Genomic DNA, 24,728 nt, shown 5'->3' on the forward strand with positions numbered 1-24,728 from the left:
TTTTTTGAGACAGGGTTTCTCTGTGGCTTTGGAGGCTGTCCTGGAACTAGCTCTTGTAGACCAGGCTGGTCTCGAACTCACAGAGATCCACCTGACTCTGCCTCCGGATGCTGGGATTAAAGGTGTGCGCCACCAACGCCCAGCGGAAGGGTTCCTTTTATCTGATAGTTCCAGCACAGTCCCTCAGGGAGGGGGATTCAGCAGGAACTCAGGAAGGGTGGGAGACTGGAGAAAAACAGCCTTTACCAGCTGGTTCCCTGACTCCCATTCTACTCTTTTTCTTAAACACAGCCCAGGCCACCTGCCTAGGGATGGCACTGCTCACAGTGGGCTAGGCTCTTCTACATTAACTCATAATTTTAAAAAATGCCCCACAGACATGGCCCACAGATCACTTTGATGGAGGCAGCGCCTCAGTTGAAGTTCACTCTTCCCTGATGTGGCAAGTTGACAACCAGGGTCAGCTGCCACAAAGAATGAAGAGCATTCTCCAAAAATTTATATGCCGAAGGTCAAGGGTGACTATGCTGAAGACTTTTTTTTTTTTTTCCCGAGACAGGGTTTCCCTGTGGCTTTGGAGCCTATCCTGGAACTAGCTCTTGTAGACCAGGCTGGTCTCGAACTCACAGAGATCCGCCTGTCTCTGCCTCCCGAGTGCTGGGATTAAAGGTGAACGCCACCAACGCCTGGCTGAAGACTTTTTTTTTTTTTAAATACATGAAGCTGTTTAATTAGGTTGCTAGCAATGTAAAAAGCCAGTTTGTGTGTGCCAGTCTTTTTGTCAGAGAGAACTGCGGTCGCAGGTAGCCCCGGAACTGAGAACAGCTTTCATCGATGGGCAAATCTGCGAGTCCACGGTTTTCTGATCTGCCTCGCACTGCTCTGAAATCTCGTATTTCTCCTCCTCGGCGTCCAAGATCTCACCCGTGGTGCTTGTGCTCACGCAGCTGCTGCTTGTTGAAGTGTGCATCAGCCAGGTGTTTGGGGATTTTAACCTTGCTGATACCAACTTTTGTAGAGGTGACGATGAGAAACTTCTGGTATATTCTGCGAAGAGGAACTCTGTTGACAGCCAGAGACCCTCTCACAAGTAGCAAGCCGCTGCCCAGCTGCTCCAGGAAAACCACCCTCTTGCCCTGTGGCACCTGGTAAGATGATGAGGAAGGTCCCAGGAGTGATGCTGGCGCGCAGCCTGCTCATGTGCCGACTGAAGGGCTTTTTTTTCCAAGGCGCGTCCCCAGAGGATAATACATAGGCTTTTATTTATATTTATATATTTTTTTTGAAGCTTATCCACCCGGGTGTCACCACCAACTTGGCAGTAGCAAGACATCCTTTTGCTTCTTTTCAATCTTGGATTTTGCTGTTGCGTATTTCCTTTTGTACAAGGCCTTTCTAGAACACACAGCAGATGGGGATTAGCTGTCAGTTCCTCTAACCAGGACAGGGTTTGGGCTGCAGTGGGACTTTCCCTTTCTGGGTCACTCTTTTTGGCTGCACCAGCAGCAGAGGCATCACTGCCAGCCTTCTTGGCTGCAGCTGTCTTCTCTGTGTCAGGCTTCTCAGCCTTTTCACCCACCATCTTGCAAGATGGAAAAGAGAACTCCAGTCCCAGCTGCTGGCCTAATGTGGAGATGGGTTTTAAAAATATATTTATTTTTATTTCATTCTGTATGTGTGAGTGCTTGCATGTAATTTCTGTGCACCACATGAAAGCCTGGTGCTTTCGGGAGACAGAAGAGGCATCATACCCTCTGTCAGAGTTACAGAAGGTTGTGAGTCACCAGTGCCCTCAGATGACTGTCACAGTCAAGAATACTGGTTAGCTGGATGTGAGGATGCACTTTGTATTAGCACTTGTGGGGGCTGAGGTGGGAAGGCCATGAGTTTGACCCCGGCCTGGGTTACAGAGCAAGAGAACCCCCAAGTTATTTTTCTTCTTTTGAGACAAGGTTTCATGTAACCCAGGCTGGCCTCAAACTCACCCTGCAGCTGGGACGACCTTAAGCTTTTGATGGTCCTTCTTCAGCCTCCAGATGACAGGCGTTGACCAACACAGATGGGTTGTGCAGTGTAGGGGATGGAGCCTACACACAGGGACTTGTGTGTGCTAGGTGTACACTCTACCAACTGGGCTACACCCCAGCTCTTCTAGAAGGTTCTAGTAGTCATAGTGTAGAGTCATGAGAGAGTCAGAGACAGGGCATTGTGGTAGAAGAATGAGTCAGTTCACCAGGTGACGGTAGGGGAGGCTGAACCCTGGTGTGGAGGGTCATCTGATGTCATGACATCTGTAGGGAGACACCCTAGCCCCGCCCAATAGTCCTGGGACAGGTACCAGGTGGACCCGGGACTCGCCCATAAGGGCGTGGTGAAGGAAAGCCGGGGTGAGCTTCTTAAGGGGCTGCACGTGGGGACCCTGGCCCCTTTTGTTCTGGCCGCACTGGCTGGGTTCTTTAACCTAGCTCTGGCCTGTGTTTTACCTTGGTGTCTTCTGGAATAAAGAGACCTTAATCCTATAGACATCAGCTCCAACAGGGCGGCTGCAGCGGCACACACCTGCAATCTTGCAGAGGTGGTGAGATTGTCTCAAAGAACTGCAATAACGCACACCAAAGTGCCCGGTGCTCTGCTGGATACACCTTGGTGTCATAGAGTTTTTGCTGTTGTGATGAACCGCCATAACCAAAAGCAACTTGGGGGAGAAAAATTTCGCTTTGCTCTTCCGCTCCACAGTTCATCATCCAAGGAAGTCAGGGCAGGAACTCTAGCTTGGGTCAAGTTGACATAAAAACTAGCCCGCACGCATAGCCAACAGAAAATGATTCTATGACCCTGTTGAGGAAAGGGAGAGTTCAGGGTTCCTTCTATTAGTCTGGTTTGGGGAATGAATGGGTGGGGCAGCAGTGGAGTGTGGACAATGGCTCTGACAGGAGATGCTGTGTCCCCAGGGACAGTCTGTGAGTCACTCTCAGAGCTGGATGTCAGAGACAAAACTGGGCTAGTGTCTTCTCCCAGCACGTAGGAATTGCAGGGTGGTGATCTCTTGAGGCTTGTGAAGAGATGGGCTCAGGGCTGGATCTGGGAGAAGACTAGAGAAATGCCTGAGGAGAGGAGGGGAGGAAACCCAGAGTCTAGCTGCGGAGAATAGAAGCTATTTGGGGAGGGTAGAGTGGTGCAGTGTGGGTAAGCCCGGCTGCCAGCAGGGGCTGCTAGGAGCCACAGTATACACTGAGGAACCCTGGCAGAGCAGGCTGTGGAGGAAGCCAGCCCTGGCTGGGCATTCAGGAGGGGGCAATCCGAGCCACATGGACAGACACAAGAGAGATGACTCAAAAAATTCCTATAGATCCCTCAGCATTCCCATTCAAATGGAAATCAGAACAGGGGTCAGGATTGTTGTCAGACAGACAGGCAGACGGCCAACCGACCATGAGCAAAGACTCATAGACTGGAAGTGGCTGGGAAAGGAGAGGATGCATGGTTCCAGAGACAGGAAATGGCAGGTGGAGTAGGTGGCATTATCCTTGGTGCCCAGAAGGTGGCAGAACCTCACCATCCTTCAGGACCACACTGGCGGCATCTCCTCCTCCTCCTCCTCCTCCTCCTCCTCCTCCTCCTCCTCCTCCACCTCCTCCTCCTCCTCTCTGTTTTTTTTTTTCTTCCAAGGCAGCGTTTCACTGTGTAACAGCCCTGGCTGTCCTGGAACTCACCCTATAGATCAGACTGGCCTCGAACTCATAGAGATCCACCTGTCTAGGTCTCCTGAGTGCTGGGATTAAAGGTGACTGCCATGACCATCAGGCTACATCCATCTTATTCTAAAACAGTGGTTCTTAACCTGTGGGTCTCGAACCCTTTCAGGGTTGAACGACCTTTTTATAGGGGTGACATATCAGACATCCTGCATATGATTCATAACAATAGCAAAATTGCTGTTATAAAATAATGTTATGTTTGGAGGTCACCACAACGTGAAGAACTGTATTAAAGGGTCCCAGCAACAGGGAGGCTGAGAACCTTCACTCTGCAAGGTCCTGGCCCACAGAGTTGTCTATGCTTGAGCTACAGGGAAGACTCTGTCTCAAAATAAACAAATAAAATAAGGTAAAGCAGCCAACTTTGCTTGTCCTTACTCAGTTGTCTGATATTAGCTCAAAGGCTTGGAGCTTGAACTAGTTGAAGAAAAGTGTCTCCTCCCACACAGCTTGCTCTGACTAGAGTGTCTCAGATTTCTTACCAGACACTGGCCGTTCCCTCCCTGTCCTGACTGTTAGTGCAGAGCTAAGGTTCATCTACTCTCTGTCCGTCTTTCCTGTGCTTGAGAATTGGGTTAGAAGAGAGACCGTTCCATCATGTTTATTGCTGCAGGTAGAACTCGCCACCCAGCTCAAGGAAAGTTTTCTGTCTTTCACCATTTGCCTAAAACAGTGTATAACTTCACACAGCCATTGTGGTGGAGATTCTCTTAAAACAGAGCATAACTTCACACGGCCGTTGTGTGGCTACTCTTGGTTGCTACCTTCACTATATCTGGAGTGAACTGCCACCCAGAAATGGAGGGAGCACCTGAGGGAGATTTTCTGCTTGGTGTGAAGTGGTGAACCCACTTACAGTCCAGACCTTTGAGGTAGGAAGGCAGACACGCCTCTGATCCCAATTTTGAGGAGGGAAGAGGCGGGCATTGGTGGCGCACGCCTTTAATCCCAGCACTCGGGAGGCAGAGGCAGGCGGATCTCTGTGAGTTCGAGACCAGCCTGGTCTACAAGAGCCAGTTCCAGGACAGGCTCCAAAACCACAGAGAAACTCTGTCTCTAAAGATGAAACAAACAAACAAACAAACAAACCCCAAAACAACAACAACAACAAAATGAGGCCAGCCTGGTCTACAAAGGCGGGAAGACACATGCCATTCATTGGGGCCACACCTCCGGCTGGCAGCCGGTGTAAGGATGTGGAAGAGGGAAATTTTGCTTTTTTGCTCTCACCTTGCCAGCACATCCGTCTCTTCACTGCACCGGAGGCCACTTCTTCAGGATTCCAGCACATACAGAGAACCAGCTGAGACACTACCCCTGTTTCTGGACTTTCCATTCACAGCTGGCCATTGGGCTGCAGCCTGAAGTCATTCCAATGAATTCCCTATATATATTCATTCCATATATTTCATATCCATGAATATATATTCATTCCGTAAGTCCTGTGACTCTGGAGAACCCTGACTGGTACAGCTGTACTTTCCCATTTTTAACTTCTCACAGCCATCCGTTCCCGTTCTTATGCCAGCAGAGACAAACACGAAAGCACCAGAGAAACCTTCATAATGACTTTTATCAGTAGGGTTACATACGTGCATACACACACACGTGTGTGTATGTGTACACACAGCCCTCTGAGTTCACTTTTGTTGCTTGTGTAACTGGCTTTAAGACTGAGCATTCTGGGGCTGGAGAGATGGCTCAGAGGTTAAGAACACTGACTGAGCTCATCCCTGGGAGATACCAGCTGTCCTCCCAGCAGTCAACAGCTGCCAATAGTTTTTTTTTGTCTAGGGATGGTGTTAGTATTCAGGCATCTGTACTGGCCTGTCCTTGGGGTTCTGACAGGATTTGCCCTCAGCTGCAGCCACTAAGAGCACCGCCTGTGCACATTCACTGTGTTACCTTTTAAAGGGGCCCTGCCCACCTCCTATCCTCCTCTCTCTCTCCCTCTCTCTGTTCATCTCTCTCTCTCTCCCTCTCTCTGTTCATCTCTCTCTCTCTCTCTCTCTCTCTCTGCCTCTCTTTCCTCTCTTCTGTTGTTCCTGTCCCCAGAGGCCAGTCTCCCCCCTCCCCTTCTCCCTTTTCTCGATCCCTTTCCCCCAATAAAAACCCCTCCACTTGAACTCTGTCACATGGTGTCTTTCTCAGGCTGCTTTTTTGAAATTACAACAGGTGGCACCCTGCAAAATTTCCTTTCTTCCACCTTACCTGGTCCATACCGCCATTGTCCCTGTCTAGCTTGTGCTGGATTAAAGACATGCACCACCAATGCCTGGTGGAGCTTGTCTCTTAAAGGGAACTTCTGTGCCTGCATACAGAGACAGGGTACTGCCTGCCATGGGCGCAGGGGTGACACACTCACTCTGCCAGGTCCTTAAGGGGTGGGGCCAAGGTGTGCCTGGATGCTAACACAAATAACCTCTATGCTATCTGTATGACCCAACCAGGCCAGATCCTTAGCTGGGCTTTCACAGGTAGCCTATTCCAGAACCCATCTTCTTAGAAGAAATGACATGGATCTTGAGTTGTGTTTCGATGTAATTATGCTTCTTGTGTGCACTGGGGATTGTATAAACCAGGAAACCTTTGCCTCAGATTGAACTGTGTTTTAACTATGCTGACGATGAACCGTCTGGCATCAGACTCCCCTAGTCTGATCCAGGTCGATGAAGTCAGTCTGAACCGGATTTCATTCTCACCTCTGCATAGTTCCCGCCCCCCCCCCTTCCTGGACACCTGCAGGGTCTCCCTAACCCCTCCTTCCAAAAATGTTGTCCTTTGTCCCTGGACTCACGCGTGGAGAATTTGGTAAATTATAAACCACTGTTTAAACAAAGTGTTCGTGAACATGATCAATATGGGAAGTAAAGTGCACAGTTAAAAGTAGGGTGGCCCGGGGCAAGAAGGCAGGCAGCCAGTGGCCAGCCAGACAAAGAAGCAGTGAAAATAAGATCTACTGAAGGAAAGGAAAGTTAAAAAGCCCCGAGGCAAAAGGCAGATAAAGGGAAACAGGTTAATTGAAGTTAAAAGAGCTAGCCAGAAAGTGTAAGCTAGGTGAGTATTCAAAACAAAGAAACAAACAAAGACAGAAGGGTTGGGGTGTCAGTGATAGAGTACTTGTTTAGCATTGATGAGGCCCTAGCTTCTCCGCCCCCACCAGTAACCAAAGCAGTAATTAAAAAGAAAACACCAAAGCTGGGCGTTGGTGGTGCATGCCTTTAATCCCAGCACTTGGGAGGCAGAGGCAGGCGAACTCTGTGAGTTTGAGGCCAGCCTGGTCTACAAGAGCTAGTTCCAGGACAGCCTCCAAAGCTACACAGAGAAACCCTGTCTTGAAAAAACAAAATCCAACTAAACAAAACGAAAAACCAAAGAGAGAAAGAAAGAAAGAAAAACCACCAGTGTTATGTTTTTGTTTAAATTAGATATAAAGAAAAAGAGGAGTTAGGCTCAAGAGGAGACATATTAACCAGTTTATTATAGGCCTGGCAGAGAAAGGAGACTAAGAGAGAAGAGGAACAGGGCTAATTAATGGCTGACCGCCATGGCTGGTCGCCATAGAGAGGCAGAGGAAGAGCATAGGTGAGAGAAGAGCAGAGAGAAGAAGAAACAGAGAGCGAAGCAGGGAAGTTGGAACTTTTAAAGGGAAGACTGGGTGTGCACACTGAGGTCCACGCATGCCCAGAGTCTTCCCACAGGCTGTAAATGTGTGGTGGGTGATGTGGTGATAGCATGTCCCTGTGCGTGCCCTGACTGTTGTCAAGGAGCAGGGTCTGTCTCTTAAAGAGGTAGAGCCGATCAGCATTAAAGCCTGAACCTTTCAACCAAGATGCTGTCAAGATGGCTCAGTGGTTAAGAGAACTTCCTGAGAAGTCCTCCGAGAAGAGGACTGGAGTTCAGAGGCCGTCACGCCTTGGATGCTCACCAATGCCAGGGACAATAGCCCCAAAGGACGAAGATCTCCTTTGGCTTCGTGGGCACCTGAAAACATGGTGCATGTACGTAAATAAAATGAATAAATCTTTGGAAGTGTAAACCCCAGGGGATGTCACTTTCTTCAGCGGTGTGCCACTGATAAACTTCTTGTGCTCCAGTAAAAATCCTCTAATGAGCTAATCCCATTAGCTCGGGCCCTTCGTCTGTTTATTGCGGTGGATGCTTGGAGAAGACCCCGAGAAACCAGGGGTCGAGGAATATATTGGGTAGAGCAAGGTGAGTGTCCAGGGGTAGCAACAGTCTCAGGACTGGTGTGCTTCCGGGCTTGGCGACCTGCCCTGTGTTGATTGGTCAACTGGTTGTTATGGCCCATAGGCCCTCCCAGGGCGGTTGCTATGCTCTGTATGTCACTGTTGTGTGCTTGTCCGTAAAGCACAGCCCCGCCAGCTAACTTCTGATTGGTTCCTTGTCACAAGGAGGGCATCTGACCCCCTAGTGACCAGGACAGGAGGGACAAGGTCAGGCAAGCACATGTTGGCCTGTCATGGCTGCTAAAATGGGGGCTGGCCCTTCATTACCAACACTGTGAGGGAGGAGGGTTTCACACACAAGACAGGAAGTAAGGGGGAGATGTCGGGAGGGAGGAGGGTTTCTGTGGGAGAGGAAACAGGATGAGAGAGAAATTGGGGATGAAAAAACTAAAATTCATGGCACATGCATATGAAACCATCAAAGAATTAAAGAAAAAAGTTGTCTTCTGTCCCAGTCTTTCCCTTGATCACCCGTCTGAGATGGAGGCTCCATTTTGTTCCCTTGTCTTTCTTCATTTTTCTTTTATTTATTTATTTATTATTTATTTTTGATTTTTTGAGACAGAGTTTCTCTGTGTAGCTTTGGAGCCTATCCTGGCACTCGCTCTGTAGACCAGACTGGCCTCGAACTCACAGAGATCCACCTGCCTCTGCCTCCCGAGTTCTGGGATTAAAAGTGTGCGTAACCACTACCCAGCTTCATTTCTTCTTTTAATTTGTTGCAGAACAACATACACACTTGCTATCCTGGTTTCATTCCTGTTGCTGTGATAAAATAACCTAACCTAACCTAACCTAACCTAAACAAACAAACAAAAATAAAGCAACGACAACTTGGGGAAGAGAGGAGTTTATTTTAGCTTACAATTCCAGGTTACAGTCCATCACTGTGGCAAAGTCAAGGTAGGAACCCCGAACATCTAGTTACAACACAACCACGGTCAAGCACAGAGAGAAATGGACGCGGGAATGCTGCTCCTTCACTTGTCTGCCTGTGTTCAGCTTGCTTTCTTCACTCTTAGGTAGTTCAGGATCCCCTGCTTAGGGAATGGTGCCGCTCACAGTGGGCGGGAACTTCCCACATCAATTAACTTAATTAAGACGTCCCCCCAAGACATAACCCACTGTGGACAATTCCTCACTGAGACTCTAGCTTGTAGCAAGTTGGCAATTAAAGCTGACCACCACACTTGGGAGGGTGGGTTTACTCACAAATGTGTTTATAAAATACCTCCATGTTGCCATGGTGACTGAGCTGGGCCCACATTTTTGAGTTTTAAACATTTGCTTTCTGACCAGAGGTTGTAGGTAACATTCGGTTATTTTACCTCTTTGCTCCAAATAACTTTGTTACAGTTGAGTTTTTTGTTTGTTTGATTGTTTTTCAAGACAGGGTTTCTTTGTGCAGTCCTGGCACTCACTCTGTAGACCAGGCTGGCCTCAAACTCACAGAGATCTGCCTGCCTCTTCCTCTTGAATGGTGGGACTAAAGGCGAACGTCACCATCCAGCTAACAGTTGGGTTTTAATATACTGCACTGGAGGCTTTTTGAGATTGCCTCTTCATTTTTGGGGGTCTTGAGACTTGACCATGAAGCTCCCAGGGGTAGTTCCCTCCCATCTGTCTTTTTTCTCCCCTTGGGCATGGGACAGGGCTTCCCAGTTGGATATTGTGTCTTGGAATGAACCCAGCACTGCACTTCAAGCATGAATGAGCCACCGTGGAACCCCCCAGATATTTCTGCAAGATCAACAGTAAAATTTCTGAGAAGGACCAATGTGGGCAGAAAACTGAGACAAGCATTCAGGGAACTGAAAGTCCGAAAGTGCTGACCGGTGCCTCCAAATCTGTGGCCTCTGAAACCTCGGGGGTCCAGGTGGGGGTGGGGGAGCCTTCACCCTTCTGTTTCCCATTGCTTTCCCTCTGCTCTTCAGTCAACATCTCTGTTTTCAGATCTCCAGGGAACCTTCCCCACCTCACTGCAGGCAATCACCTCCATGGCTTCTTCTAGAAGAGTTGGAAGACAGTCTTCATGAGGTCCCCCCATTCCTGTCCGGTACCCAAACACTGCCTTCATTCCCATCACCATGGAGCAACCGTTCTGCCTTTAGCGTGCTATGGCCTGCTCCATCGGCCTTAGGTCCATCCTCTTCTTAAGGACATGGCTGCTGTATCTCACGAGTCATGATTCACCTCTATTCACATCTGCAAACAAACATGCTCCTAACAAAACCAACCAACCAGGCTGTGTGTGGTGGTGCCCATCTGCAATCCCAGCACTCTGAGAAGTTGGTGCAGGAGAATGAGTTCAAGGGCACTCTCCTGCCTGGGGCACCAAAGGTCCTCTATAAAACCCCAACCCTGGGAAAGCCGGGATGGTTTCCATCTTTCTGCTGCAGACTCTGCTTCTCCTGGTGCTCCCCACTGACTACTGTCAATGTAGGGAGGGCCATCCTCTCACAAAGCCCCTCTCTACTTCAGTGGCCTCCTGCCCCACTCAGAAAGAAAGCGGCTGCTGTCATGGTCAGTGGCCTACAGACTGTAGGACCCATGAGCTCACAAGCTAAGGTAGGGGGTTCAGTTTGAGCATACTTGACATATCTGTGGAACATTCAATTGGCAATACCAGGAACTAAAAGGAGAATCAAGAACATATTCTGGGGGTGGGGAGAGATCTCATTGTGTTTGTAAAACAAGACCAGGTACCCATGGAACGGATCCTAGGAAATTAGAGGCGGGAGGTGTGGCTTGGTGGTAGGGTACTTGCCTAGCATGCAGGAAGCTATGAGCTCAGTCTCCAATACCATAGAAACCCTGAATGGAAGTGCATTTCTAGAACCCCAGCATTACATATTTGGGATCGTGTCAATTGTGTGTGTGTTTAATTTTATTTATTTATTTTTATTTGTTTGGTTGTTTTGTTTTTCAAGACAGGGATTCTCTGTAGCGTTGGAGGCTGTCCTGGAACTCACTCTGTAGACCAAGCTGGCCTCAAACTCACAGAGATCTGCCTGCCTCTGCCTCCCGAGTGCTCGGATCAAAAGCATGTGTCACCACGGCATGTTGTGTGTTATTCTTTTTATTGGTTGTATTCTGGATAATAACATATGTCAAGTGTGCAAAGATTGTTCACACCTCATATTGGCCCCAGGATGGGGAAGCCAGGCACAAAGGACACCCTCCACCTTCCCAGGACCCAGTGAGGACACCCTCTACCTTCCTAGAACCCAGTAATTGTTCACTTTTTGTGAGGCACAGAACTGTGACTCCTCCTTAACCAATAAGGGGCTCTGTTTATCACTGTGGTGCTGTTGCATGGTCCAACCAGGGACAGGGGTCATCTACTTGTCTCAGACTGCAGACTGGCTCATCCTGGGTCTGGATGCTAATTCTGGCCAAGAAAGGGAGTGAAGTCACAAAACCCTTCTAGGTTTCGGAGGACTTGAGAGAGGATGGAATGATTTTTAAATTTTTAATCTTATTTTATAATTTATGTGTATGGCTGTTTTGCCTGACTATACATATGTGCACCATGTGCATTGCCTGATGCCCAAGGAGGTCAGAAGAGGGCATTGGGTCCCCTGAAACTGGAGTTACAGACAGTTTCGAGCTGCCATGTAGGTGCTAAGAATTGAGCTCAGGCCTTCCGTAGGAGTAGGCAGTGCTCTTAACAACTGAACCATCTCTTCAGCCCCTGGCATAGTTTCTTGATGAAGGTGTCAGTCACACGGGGAACAATGAATAAATACATCTTCTGTCTTCTAGAGCTGTATGTGAAGCTCCCATAGAGCCGTGTCTGTGTGTGTGTGTGTGCACACGAGTGTGCATGTGTGTCTGTGTGTTCCTGTTTGTGCATACATGGTACATGTATGGAGGTCAGAAGACAGCTTACAGGAGTCAGTTCTCCTTTCTACCATGTGGGCCCCAGGGATTGAAGTCACGTTATGAGGCTTGCAGGTGTAAGCAGCTGACCCTGCTGAGCCATCTCGCTGGACCCAAGAGCAGTTTTTAATGGATTGAAGAAGTGGGGATGTTTGGCAAGGTTTTGTTTTGTTTTGTGTTGTGTTTCTTAGTTTTTTGAAACAGAGTTTCTCTGTGACTTTGGAGGCTGTTCTGGAACTCTCTTTGAAGAGCAGGCTGGCCTCAAACTCACAGAGATCCGCCTGCCTCTGCCTCCCAAGTGCTGGGATTAAAGGCGTGTGCCACCACCGACCAGCATTGGTAAGGGTTTTATGAATATGATATTAAGAATCATTTTGGTTCATGGGTCGGTTTGGGGGGTAACATTGATCCAATTCACCACATTTCCTTTCTTCCTGCCTCCCTCCTTTCCTTCCTTCCTTCCTTCCTTCCTTCCTTTTTTTTTACTTTTTTCTTTCATCTTTTTTCCTCTCCCTCCTTTCCCTATCTCCTCCTTTTAGGTAGGGTCTCACTGTGTAGCCTGTGTTAGCCTGGAACCTACTACGTGGTCTAGGCCAATCTTGAACTTGTGTCAGTTCTCCTGAGTTGTGAGACTGTATGATGCTGTATTTGGCTCTCTCTCTCTCTCTCTCTCTCTCTCTCTCTCTCTCCCTCTCCCTCCCTCCATCCTTCCCCCCCCCTCAGGTTTTGTTTGAGAGAAGAGTTTCATCTGTGTAGTTGCTTCTTCTCAGTTTATGTCCAGGGAAGAATACATGTGGGTGACCATAGTCCAACCGCAGTGAGGCGCCACACTCAGCCACTGGGGTCTCAGCCTTGAATCAGAGACACCAGCAAAGGCTGCCTGAGACCAGCACTTTATGGATAAGTGACACTGAAGGGAGGGATGAATGATTTTTGTCAGAAGAAAAATCTCCCTTTTTACTTTTGTTTTTTTGAGACAGGGCCTCACTATGTAGCTCAGCTTGGCCTGGAACCCACAACCCTCCTCCTGCCTCTGCCTCCCAATTGCTGGGGTTATAGGGACACACCTCCTTCTTCAGGCAGGACTTGGTTTCCTCCATGAATAAACACAGGCCCAGAGAGGACAAAGAACTCCTCTCTATCTACAGGGCTTGTCAGTGGCAGAGCTGGGATTACAGCCCAGGTTGTCAGGATGAGTGGATCAAGCCAGTAAAGATGAACACCTTCGGGAGACTCCACACTCGGCCACACCTGTGCCCTCAGCAGTTCTAACTCACTCCTGGCCCAGTCCAGAGAAAACACCAGGGCTGCCCTCACCAGGAGGGAGAGATCATTCTAGCTGGTAGGTCAGGATGAGGAAGCCCCGATGGAGAGTTCCCCCATCTGGCTGCCTTGGAGAGAAACAAGGTACTAGGGAAGGCTGGATAGACACATGTTTTCCCCAAGGTGAGGGACCTGGCAGCCTGAAGCATCTCAAGTCACCCTATCTGCACAGCTCAGACAGGGCTGGGTGCAGGCCTCTCAGCCCCCTGGGCTGGGTGCAGGCCTGACTCTCAGCTGGTTATCTTCAGCTGGTGCTGAGAGTTGCATTTCTGCGTCTTGCAATGGAGACTTCCTGATTCCCCTTACACAAATAGGTCAGTCTGTCTAGTTGGCTCTGCACTTGCATAGACCGGGCATGTAGGGTTCCTATTTTTCTAGTTCCCCAGGCTGCTGTCTGCTTCATGGAGAACTGCTTGCTAAGAATTTTGCTGCAGGGGGAGCTTCAGAAACAGCAATAGCTTAAAAATAAATCCCCAAGATGGCCAGAGACACTGGGCATGAGTGTCTGTTTCCTGTCACTTCAATCCCAGCATTTGAGAGGAAGAGGCAGGAGGAACATGGATGGAGATGTCTTAGGGTGACCATTGCTGTGATGAAACACCATGACCAAAAGCAACTTGGGGAGGAGCGGGTGTATGGCACTTACAGTTCCATAGAACAGTTTATCCTTAAAAGCAGCGAGGGCCGGAATCTGGAGGCAGGAGCTGTTGCAGAGGCCATGGAGGATGCTGATTACAGGCTTGTAGAACCTGAGACCACCAGCCCAGCAATGGCCCCGCCCACAGTGGGCTGGACGCCCCACCTCAATCTATCACTAAGAAAATGCCCTACAATTGATCCTTTTTTTTTTTTTTTTTGGTTTTTCAAGACAAGGTTTCTCTGTGGCTTTGGAGGCTGTCCTGGAACTTGTTCTTGTAGACCAGGCTGGTCTCAAACTCACAGAGATCTGCCTGCCTCTGCCTCCCAAACGCTGGGCATGCGCCACCAACGCCCAGGCTTCCTACAATTGATCTTATGGGTACCTTCTCAATTGAGGTTCCCTCCTTTCAGATGACTCTAGCTTGTGTCAAGTTGACACAAAAGTAACCAGGACACAGAGGTTTAGGCCAGCCTAGACTACATAAAAAGACAATGTTTCACTCCTGCTCAGAGAGAAAGGGAGGGAAAGAGAGAGGGAGAGTATAGGAGATACAGAGATAGGGAGAGACAGACAGAGGAGACAGAGGAATAGGGAGCTAGCTAGCTAGAAGACGCATTCACACACACACAGATCAATAACCAAATAAATCTTGTGGGTTTTGTTGTTTGTTTTGAAACAGGGCCTCACGATGTAGCTATCTGTCCTAGAATTAGATATGTGTACGAGGCTGGACTTGAACAAGTACAGATCCTTTTCTCTCTGACTTCCAAGTGCTGGGATTAAAGGTGTGTGCAACGACATCTGGCCTATGAAATAAATATTTAAAAAAACAAAATAACACAATTATAGTTGCTTGTAGAAACATGTTTACTATGGCCGCTTTAAAATAGGATCATTGTAACAGCTCAGGGCTGTACACTGGCCATCATCCTCTCTCCTTAAGACCACACTGGCTCTTGGAGTGAATGTGAGTTTTGTTAGAACTTGGATATCGGCTACGAAGACGTAAGCTTCTGGCCTCACCCTGACCTTCTGTTTTAGCTGGCATCTGTGGGCAGCAGCCTGGACGTGGGGAGCACTGCTCCATACAGGGGTGAAGGCAGACATCCAGGTTCCCTCTTGGACTTTGCTGATGCCTGGGGCCAGGAGCCTCTTTATGATGTGTGAGCGCTGGGGTTCCCACTATGTCATCTTCACTGGAAGCAGTGGAAACTTCTCACAGCTCTGAAAGCTTTCTGCTGGCGAGGGTGGTCCTTTCTACAAACAGTTGTTTTGATCCTTCCTACCTTCCTTCCTTCTTTCCTTTCTTTCTTTCTTCCTTCCCCTCTCCCTCCCTCTCCCTCTCCCTCCCTCCTTCCCTCCCTTCCTTCTTCCCTCTCTCTAGGTCAGAGCAGATGTGTGATGGGCCCATGAGAATCAGTGGGGTTAAAAATGGAAAAAGGCTAGGCTTGCTGGTACACACTTTTAATCCCAGGATTTGGGAGGCAGAGGGAAGTGGATCTCTGAGGGTTCAAGTCAGCCTGTTCCAGGGCAGCCAGAGCTACATTGTGAGGCTCTGTCTCAAAACAAACAAAAATCAGAAGAAGAACTAGTCTTTAGAGGTGCTAAGAAATGGCACAGCAAGTCTGATGGGCTTGAATTCTGTGGGTTTGCACTTCTTTGAAAGGGGGCTAAGCCAGGGAGTAGGTCTACTTCCTGAGAAAGGCTACAAGCCTAAGGACTTCCGAGCAGTAGTGGGTGTGACTTATTGCTGGGAGGTGCGAAGAACACACCCTGGGCGGCTGAGGTGGGGTCGGGGCACTGCAGGGTACCCACCCATCCTGCAATAAGTAGCTCTGGGGCTTCCCTGCTTCAAGATTCCAAGACTCCCAGCTGCAAGGTTTGTCTGCTCTGGTGATGTCACAAGTCAGTCTTCCCAGCTGAGCTGGGAAAAAATACGTCAGTACCTACTGATGAGCTAGGGTGGACCTGAGCCATTGGAGGCATCTCTCAGGACCTTGGGGAAATGGCTTAGTCAGTAAAGTGCTTGCCTTGTAAGTGTGAAGACCTGAGTGATATGCAGTACCCGCAGAAAAAAGGTAGACAATGGTGATATGCAGTTATAATCCCAGGTTGAGGAGGCAGAGACAGGGGGCTCTCAGCATGGGACTGGCTGGCTATGCACGGAAGCTAGAGTCATTAAAGAGGAGGGAGCCTCAGCTGAGAAAATGCCTCTGTAAGAGTGGACTGTAGGCAAGCCTGCAGGGCATTTTCATAATTAGTGAATGATGGGGAGGGCCCAGCCCTCCTGGGCTGGTGCTCCTGGGTTTTATAAGAAAGCAGGCTGAGCAAGCCGGGAAAACAAATCAGTAAGCAGCTCCCTCCATGGCCTCTGCATCAGCTCCTGCCCCCAGATTCCTGCCCTGTTTGAGTTCTGTTCCACAGGGATGTGGAAGCATAAGCCAAACACACCCTTTCCTCCCCGACTTGCTTTTGGTCACGGTGTTTATCACAGCAATAGTCGCCCTGACGAGGACAACAGCATAGTCAAACTGGCAAACTCCAGGTTCAGTGGAAGAGATGGTCTCAGAAAGCAAGGTAGAGAGAGACTGAAGAAGACACAACCTTTGACCTCCAGATGTGAATGTGCACTAATACAGACATTCCCCACACACACGCATAAGATTACACGCATACACACTTATATACACGCACACTCACACACACACACTTATACAGTCACACACACTTACACACACTTATACAGACATTCCCACACACACTCACATGATTACACACATACACACAGAGTGTCTGGAGAGATGGCTCAGCAGTTAAGAGCATTTGCTGCTCTTACAGTGTTTGGTTCCCAGCACCCATGTGGGCAGCTCACAACTGTTGTAGCTCCAGCTCCAGGTGATCTGATGTCCTCTTCTGGCCTCCTAAGGCACCTGCACACACGTGTGCACATCTGCATGGGCACCCATACACATATGCATAAAATAATAGAAAGAATATTTTATTTTATTTTTGTTCTTTTGAGACAGGGTTTCTCTGTGTAATCCTGGCTGTTCTGGGACTCACTCTGTAGACCAGGCTGGCCTTGAACTCACAGAGATCTCCTGCTTCTGCCACTGCCTGACATATCTTTGTTTTCAAAGTGGAAGAAATGTGCATGAGCCAGAAAGGCCAAGGCCTCTGTGCATGCAGTGTGGAAACATTAGTTAACTCAGGCTTTTGAGGGAAGGAGGGAGGGGCCGTGCTTGTCCCTAAAGCGGTTATCTGAGAGCAACATACGTTGCGCACGCTTCATTGCCCAATGCTGCAGAATGCACACGATGGAAACCCAGCTAAACCCGAGTACATGAAGAAGGGGGGTTCCCTGGCTTACACAAAGAAAAGGTCAGAGGCTTGGGATGATGAAACCCAGGTCTGGGATCTGGGTCCCTGGTGCTGTGGGTCTTGCATCATCTGTAGGTTCTGCTTTTCTCTGGGTCCCTCTCGCTCTCCAGAGCATCCTTTCTTCACTGCAGCCAGACTGTGACAATCGCCACGGTGATAAACACCCAGGATCCCCACCTGAGGAACTCAACACGGTGATAAACACCCAGGATCCCCACCTGAGGAACTCAGCATGTAGCAGACGATGACCTTGAGCTGCTGGTCTCGTCTCTACCTCCAAAGTGCTCGGATCACAGGCTTGCACTACAATGCATGGGCTATGAGATGCAGGGGATGGAATGGTTAATCCCACCAGCCAAGAATAAGATCACTACTACAATTTAAAACCAAATTTGAAGCAAGCTTTAATTAAGTACTGGTCAGGTGGATGGGCTCTGGCCAGGTGCATTTCTGGTATCCCAAGTTTTGCAAAGTCTTAAGGAGGAAAACCCATACACGGGGAGCACCTAGGCCCCACCCCAAATGATGTGACAGACTTTGATGATCCCCCATGGGAGGCCTCATCTCCCTGGGGAGTGGATGGGGGAGGATGGGGGGGCTGGTGGGGGCCTGGGAGGATGGGAGAGAGACAGAACAGGGGATTGGTATATAAAATAAGATTGTTTTTAATTTAAATAAAAAAAAGAACCGGGTGTTAGTGGCGCACGCCTTTAATCCCAGCACTCAGGAGGCAGAGACAGGTGGATCTCTGTGAGTTCGAGGCTAGCCTGGTCTACAGAGCGAGTGCCAGGATAGGCTCCAAAGCTACAGAGAAACCCTGTCTAGAAAAACAAGAGAGAGAGAGGGGGGGAAGAAGAAGAAGAAGAAGAAGAAGAAGAAGAAGAAGAAGAAGAAGAAGAAGAAGAAGGAAAACCCATAATTCATTGGATTTCCCAGCAAGCCCAATTAGATGCAAACACTCATCCTGATGCAGCTCCTGCCCATGAGTGACCAAGCACAGCTGGTGCAGACGGCGCAGACACACTTGTTTAGGGAGTGAAAACATGAGGCTTGTTATCTCCATAAACAACAGTCTCCAGCATTTCAGGAGGCATTTTTGTTTCATGGATTCTTAGGCATAGTAATTAAAACTTAAAATGTAACTTTGGCTCTCACAGAGCCCAGTGCCTCAGACATTCTGGGGAAGCATTCTGTCAGCCGAGCGACTGTCCCAGTGTCCTCCATGATATTACAGTGTGGTCTCCTCCGTGGGGAACAGTTTTTTACCACTATCCATCTAAGCTAAATTTTCTTCTCTTTGTGTGTGTGGTGTGTGTGTGGTATGTGTGGTGTGTGTGTGTGTGGTGTGCGCGCATGTGTGTGTGTGTGTGTGTGTGTGTGTGTGTGTGTGTGGTGTGTGGTGTGTGTGGTGTGTGTGTGTGTGCATGTGTGTGTGTGCGCATGTGTGTGTGTGCATGTGTGTGCATGTGTGTGTGGTGTGTGTGTGTGCAAGTGTGCAGGCCAGAGGTTGACAATGGGCATCTCCCTCCTGCCCCCAGACAGGGTTTCTCTGTGTAGTTTTGGAGCCTATCCTGGAACTCACTCTGTAGACCAGGCTGGCCTCGAACTCACATAGATCCACCTGCCTCTGCCTCCTGAGTGCTGAGATTAAAGGCATGCACGACCAATGCCCGGCTTGAGGGCAACATTTTTTAAGGATAACTTTTAGTGTGTGTGTGTGTGTGTGTGTGTGTGTGTGTGTGTGTGTGTGTGTAGTGTGCACATGCATGTACATGCCTGCAGAGGCTAGAAACTGATATTAATTGTCTTCCTCAATCTCTCTCCACCTTACTTTTCAGACAGGGCTTCGAGCTGATCCCAGAGCTCATCGATTCAGCTAGACCGACAGTCAGACTGCCTCTGCTTTCCCAGCATTGGGGTTTCAGGCATATGCTGCCATGCTGGGCTTTTATATGGGTGCTGGGGGATCACTCGGGTCTGCATGCTGGCACAGTAAGCACTGTACCCACTGTGTCATCTCTTCAAGCCTGAAAGGACAACTTTCCCCCTCCACTACTCCTGGTTCATGCAATCCTGGGGATTGAACCCAGGGCTTGTGCAGGCGAGGCAAATGCTCCACCATCTGAGCTACATGCCCAGCCCCAAGGACAACTTTTGAAGAAAGCATCCCAAGTCCACAATCTTGAAGTCTTTTACAAGAGATGAAAGAAATGATCTCAGATTGAGGTGTGAGCAGAAGGTGGGACGGCCAGAGCGTTCCAGAAGACTGGCCCTGTCCTTTGAGATCGGTGTCTGACCCTACTTCCCCTTTGTTCAATAGTCGGGAGAGAACCCTAGAACAGACACTGGGGGAGCCCAAACAGAGATACTCCCTGCTAGACAGCCAGAGAGCTGGGGGAGACAGTTACAGGCGCTGTCTGGGAATGGGCACACTTGGAAAAGTCATGCGCTTGGCTTTGCCAGTGTGGACTTACTCCGCAGGACTCTGGTAACCTGTCATGACACAGGTGATGCCATCACACTAGTGTGACCCTAACTTAGAAAGACTGACTGATTCCTTAAAAACTGTAGGGGTGCTGGTCAGACCAAGGGCTGTGGATGAGACCTGGCTGGTTGCCTTATCACAGGGTCTATGCGACAGACACACAAGGGTGTTCATTCCTTTCTTTTGTTTTTTTGAGACAGAGTTTCACTGTAGTCTTGGTGATCTGGAACTCACCATGTAGATCAGGCTGGCCTCAAACTCACAGAGATCCACCTGCTTCTGCCTTCTGGGTGCTGTGGTTAAAGGCGTGTGCTACCATGAATGGCTGTTGTTCCTTCTTTTAAAATATTATATATGTATAAACATGTATACATGTGTGTGTAGGGGTGTGTGTGTGTGTAGGTGTGTGTGTGGTCTGTGTGTATTCAATGGGATTGTATGTGGTCTATGTGTGTGAGGGTCTATGTGTGTATGTGAATCCATAAGCGTATGGGGAGCAGAGGTTGAGATCACAAACCTTTCTTACTCTATGGCTCTTTTTTTTTTTTTTCATTAATTTACTTTATGTGTAAGGGTTTTTTGCCTGCACATAAATCTACGCACCACGTGTGTGCAGTGCCCATAGAGGCCAGAAGAGTGTCGGATCCCTTTGGACTGGAGGTAATCCTAGTAGTGAGCTGCCATGTGGGTGCTGAGAGTTGAGCCCAGCTCCTCTAACTCCCGAGCCTTCTCTCCAGCCTCTGCTATGGGACCTCACTGTAGCTTTTGGGACAGGGTCTCTCACTGAACCTGGAACTCACCAGTTTGCTAGCCTGGCTAGCTATCAAGTCTCCTGTGTCCATCTGTCTCTACCCCTTCATCTCTGGAGTTACAGATGTATGTCACCACACCCAGGTTTTGCAGGAATGCTGGAGAGCTGGACACAGGTTCTCATCCGTACACAGCAAACCCCTTATCCACTGAGTCATCTCCCCAGCCCTGGTCATTCTGTTCTTTGGCTCGTCTGTATCGGGATACTGACAGTGCTCAGCAGTGCTGTCCTCCTGGTGTGCAGAGGCTGGGGGATTAGCCGTGTTCTCAGGGCTATGGCTCTTTGTTGTTCCATCATGCAGAGCCTTGCTTGCACTGGAGCAGCTCCTCCTGATCAGCTTCTTTGTCCCTGGAAACTCCTTTGTGTGTGAGTCACGGCTTCATCTATCCATTTTTAGAAAGCTGCAGTTGGGATTTTGCGTGTAGATGTGAGAGTGAAAACAGGACTTACAATGTCGGGAGTGAGGGAGAGTTTCGCAACACAAACCCCAAAGGAGAAGTGTGAGCCTCTTCAGCTTCCTCCTGGCAGCGGGGGTTAATGTCACTCACCAACATAGCACTAGGGACCAGCAGGTGGCAAAGATAAAAAATGGGCTCTGCTGCACCAGGACACAGTGAGGGTAATGGAGGCTCTTGATGCTTCTCCCTGCTGGGTGCAAGGGCGAGGGGTGAAGGCCAGTGCAGGGTGGGTGGCTTCACTCACCCTCCTGTGCAAACAGGCCTCTCAGATTCTGGTCTTCCAAGCACACTGGGCCTGGATTCTGGAGGAAACCCCTTCTTGGACCACATTGTGCCAAAAGTCCACATGGGAAGGCAGAGGCATGGGAGCCAGACTTTTCACACTCCCACTCCCGTTCAAACTCCATAGGCCTTTTCCGCCTCCTTTTTGGTCTGCTGAGAGGGGAGGCTTTGCTGTGGGGCAGACGGGAAAGGACTAACAAAGAGAGAGGGGCCCGGGATAGCGTGCTTGTGAAACATGCTCATAGCCCTGATCTGAAGGCTCCCCACTTCTCCCCAGCTGCCCCGATTCCTAACACGTGTGTCCCCCAACACTTTTACAAGCTCAGCCCCCTGCTGCAGGCTTCTGGGTGGATGAAGGCGTGAAGGCGGGCTATGAAGGAGGCACAGGAGACAGCAGGTACACACTTGAGGGCCCTCTTTCCATCTTTATGCAGTCAACCCAAAGGGTTGCCTTCTCCCCGTTTTCCCACCCACATCGCAGACAAACAGCCCCTCCCAACCCTCATTTCACACAGCTCTGCCTCCACCAGCCCCACTATCAGCCTGGGGCTCCCAACACTACCTGGTAATCTTTTGAAAAATAGAGTTTCCTGCCCCAGCCTCTCCTGGCCCTCTCCTCAGTGCAAGGCTACAGTCTGAGGGAGGCAACAATGGCTTTCATTTTCTTTGTCCTCTGTCACTCCATGTACAACACATGAGCACCCTTGTTCTGTATATTGCTCATTCAGGGGCAGGGACTGTCTAGGTGTGTGTACCTTTACATTAGCTACACACACACACATACACACACACACACAGAGAGAGAGAGAGAGAGAGAGAGAGAGAGCACTCCCCTCTCTCTCTCTCTCTCGCTCTCACTCATACACACACACACACACTGAGCATTCCTCTCTCTCTCTCTCTCTCTCTCTCTCTCTCTCTCTCTCTCTCTCACACACACACACACACACACACACATACACACACTCACGCACACCGAGCACTCCTCTTGTGAGGTGGAGGCAGAGACAGGAGAATGAATCAGAATCTGTAGCAGGGATAAGAGGAGCTCTCTCTCTCTCTCTCTCTCTCTCTTTCTCTCTCTCTCTCTCTCAGAACAAGGGAGGAGAGAGTGACTCACAAAGTTGTCCTCAGACCTCTACACACACACTGTAAGCTGATGTCATGAACCCTCCCTACTCCAGCACACTCTAAAAATTAATGGATGAATGAATATAATTACAAATAAAACCATTAGCAGGGCGGTGGTGGCGCACACCTTTATAAGCACTTGGGAGGCAGAGGCAGGTGGATCTCTGAGTTCAAGGCCAGCCTGGTCTCCAGAGCGAGTTCTAGGACAGCCAGAGCTGTTACACAGAGAAACCCTGTCTTGAAAAACAAAAACAAACAAACAAACAAACAAATAAATAAATCCCATGTGGATTCTGCTAATGAAATAGAAAAGATGACCAGGCAGGCAGGGGAAATGTCTGTAGCTTACACAACAGACAACACTTTGCTGTTTCCTCAGCATGAGTTCTAAAGAACAGTTCTAATTACTTGGCTTGTTTTGTGTGTGCATGTGTGTCTGTGTGCACATGTGTACATTTGTGTGCATGTATGCAAATCTCTGTGCAGGTGCACATGAGTGTGTTTGTGTGGGCCAGAGGACAACCTTGGGTGCTGTTCTCAGGCGTTATTCACCTTGTGTTTTGAGATGGGGTCTTGTAGGTGAAAGTTTCTGGCAGTCTCATCACCCTTCAGCACCAAATAAACACACAGAGGCTTATATTAATTATAAACTGTTTGGCCGATGGCTCGGGCTTCTTATTGGCTAGCTCTGTCTTAATTTTTAACCCATTTCTATTAATCTAAGTATTTCCACATGGTCTTGGCTTACTGGAGAATGCTAGGACCTGTTACTCCTTTGGTAGCATCTTCCAGGTGGCTCCTCTTTGCTTCATTTCCCCAGAATTGCCCTCCTCTGGTAGCCCCGCCTATATTTCCTGCCTGGCTACTGGTCAATCAGTGTTTGATTCATCAATCAATATGAGAAACATCCCCATCAGGGTCCCTCATGGCTCTGGAATTGATTAGGCTAGTCTGGTTGTTCAGAAAGCCTTCAGGGACCCACCTGTCTCCACACTCCCAGCATGGGGGTCACAGACTTAGGCAGCTCTTCTTTCTGTCCTCTGCTACACCGTCTGTTTACTGTAAGCATGCGTGTGCACATGCACATGGGTGCATTGTGTTAATGTGTGTGCATGTGTGTTTGGGCGTGTGCTTCTGCACACGCACACGTGAAGACAGAAGATAACTTGTGGGAGTCAGTTCTCTCCCTCCACCATGTGGGTCTCAGGGATCCAACTCAGGTCTCCAGGCTTGGCAGCAAGCCCCTTTACCTGCTGAACCAGCTCACCTGCCCTGCACCCAGACCTTTTGCACAGGTTCTGGAGACTGAACTCATGCTTTATCAGCAAGCATTTTACCCAGACTCCAGAAAACAAGTGGGGACTCCACAGGCTCCTTTCTTTGATTTGTTGATTTCTCTGATCCTTTCCAAGACCCACCTGCCTCTGGGATTAAAGTGAGTTCTGGGATTTAGTGTGCTGGGGAAACTGGCTATTTCTAAATGTGCTGAGACCAACTTTTGTATGTCAGTATTGGGACTGTCCCAAATGAGGTTGCTGTGAAGCCACTTATGCAAACAATATCTTCCAGTCAAGATGTAGCTGCAGGAGTCCTCAGGAGCCAAAGAGTGGGGTGCAGTGGAGAAGAGAATTAGGGTCTGAGTCAGGAAGGATTCCTCTGGTGTCTTTGAGGGCAGGAATGTGATCTCTCAGGGCTTGGTGTCCCCAAGATAGGCTTCTCAATCAAGCTGCCATGTGTCCATGTATAGTTATCAAGGACAGTGCTTCAGAGAGACCCTGTCCACATCCCAGCTGCAAAGCATGGTATGAACCGAAAGTTTCTCCCAGGGACAGAAAGTACATACTGTCCATATTTCTCAGGGTTAAGGTCCCTGTGGGTGGAGGGTGAGGGGTGGGGAGTGGGGATCCACTCTGTAGAACGTCCCTGAGTGGGCTTGATTGAAGTGAGTGGACTTGGCATTCAGCCCAAAGGGTGGACAGCACCTGGGCATAGCTTTCCCCGTCATCTACCGTGCCTGTCTGCGGTCTGGGCTCTTCCCAAGGCTGCTGATTGCATTTGCCTCTGGGAATCCTGTATCCTTTACTGATGACTCTTCCTGTGTTTGCCATCTGTCACTAAATATAGTGATGTCACTGATATCACATGCCTCAGCCTCTCCATGGCCACACTCCACAGACCCTCTCTTACTCAGTTTTCTGTTACCTGACTGTGGTCTCTGCTCCTAGAGGCCAGAGGGCCTGTACTGCGACTAAGCAGGGCACTACCTTTTCAGGAGTTTGCTATGTCCCAACTGGCCACCTTTTCCTTAGCTACAAAGTGTGTGTTTG

At 49.1% G+C, this 24,728-nt stretch overlaps 1 pseudogene; it reads right to left on the reverse strand.

The window, feature by feature from the left end:
* Positions 1-781: 781 nt before the first annotated feature.
* LOC100756844 lies at positions 782-21,318 on the reverse strand (annotated as a pseudogene).
* Positions 21,319-24,728: the final 3,410 nt, after the last annotated feature.

Source organism: Cricetulus griseus, chromosome 4 (assembly GCF_003668045.3).
Source record: "Cricetulus griseus strain 17A/GY chromosome 4, alternate assembly CriGri-PICRH-1.0, whole genome shotgun sequence".
Lineage (NCBI taxonomy): Eukaryota > Metazoa > Chordata > Mammalia > Rodentia > Cricetidae > Cricetulus > Cricetulus griseus.